The sequence below is a fragment of the Neopelma chrysocephalum genome, unplaced genomic scaffold (assembly GCF_003984885.1).
Source record: "Neopelma chrysocephalum unplaced genomic scaffold, ASM398488v2 Primary Assembly neopelma1_160, whole genome shotgun sequence".
Classification (NCBI taxonomy): domain Eukaryota; kingdom Metazoa; phylum Chordata; class Aves; order Passeriformes; family Pipridae; genus Neopelma; species Neopelma chrysocephalum.
In genome coordinates this window covers 674-2,059 of record NW_020897822.1, presented here as the reverse complement: position 1 = coordinate 2,059, position 1,386 = coordinate 674, and positions in this window count along the sequence as shown.

The window sequence follows — 1,386 nt, the reverse complement described above, 5'->3', positions numbered from 1 at the left end:
TGGGAATAATGCCCGGTCCTAGTGCCGCCCGTCCCGGGAAGATCGCCCGGTCCTAGTGCCGCCCGTTCCAGGGAATATCGCCGGGTCCTAGTGCCCCCCATTCCCGGGAATATCGCCCGGTCCTAGTGCCCCCCATTCCCGGAAGTATTGCCCGGTCCTAGTGCCGCCCACCCTGGGAATAATGCCCGGTCCTAGTGCCGCCCGTCCCGGGAAGATCGCCGGGTCCTAGTGCCGCCCGTTCCAGGGAATATTGCCCGGTCCTAGTGCCGCCCACCCTGGGAATATCGCCCAGTCCTAGTGCCGCCCGTCCCGGGAATATCGCCGGATCCTAGTGCCCCCCATTCCCAGAAATAAAGCCTCGTCCTAGAGCTGCCCCGGGCCTGCTGGGAGCCGCAGGGGCCTAGAGAAGTCATTGTGCTGGGACCAGTAAGGGCCTGTTACTGGGGGCACTGGGAGCTACAGGAGGATGACCTCAAGTGTACTGGGGACCAGTACAGGACTGGCACTGGGGGCACTGGGAGCCTCAAGGGACTACAGAGGTCACAGGGCACGAGCCCAAGTGTGCTGAGACCTTTAAGGGCCTGTTACTGGGAGTACTGGGAGCCCCAAGGGACTACAGAGGTCACAGGGCATGAGCCCAAGTGTGCTGAGACCTGTAAGGGGCTGTTACTGGGGGTGCTGGGAGCCCCAGACACCTATAGAGGCCATAGGGGCATGACCATATGTGTGTACTGGGACCAGTAAGGGCCTGTTACTGGGGGGGCTGGAAACCACATAGATATGACTCCAGCCATACTGGGACCAGTAACGGCCTGTTACTGGGGGCACTGGGAGCCTCAAGGGACTATAGAGGCCATAGGGACATGACCCTATGTGTGCTGGGACCAGTAAGGGCCTGTTACTGAGGGTGCTGGGAGCCCCAGACACCTATAGAGGCCACAGGGACAGGAGCCCAGCTATACTGGGACCAGTAAGGGCCTGTTACTGGGGACACTGGGAACCCCTCCAGGCTTGGAGGAGTGGGAGGATGACGGAAAACCCCCAGGAAGGGCAGCCCTGGGCAGGTTTGTTCCCCCAGGGGAGGATTTTCCTTTGGCTCCAGCACTTGGCAGAGGATTGGAGAGATCTGAGCTGGGATTAATGGGGATTGTTGGGATATTGGCTGGAATATTGCCTGGATTACGGGGGATGAGGCTCTGGGAGCTGGAGCCATCGGGGTCAGAATTAAACACACCCCCATCAGAGTCCAAATTAAACCAACTCCCATCAGGCTCTGAATTAAAATTCATCAGGGTCAAAATTAAACCCCCAGCAGGCTCTGAATTAAACCCCATCAGGGTCTGAATTAAACCCCATCAGGGTCTGAATTAAACCCCATCAGGGCCC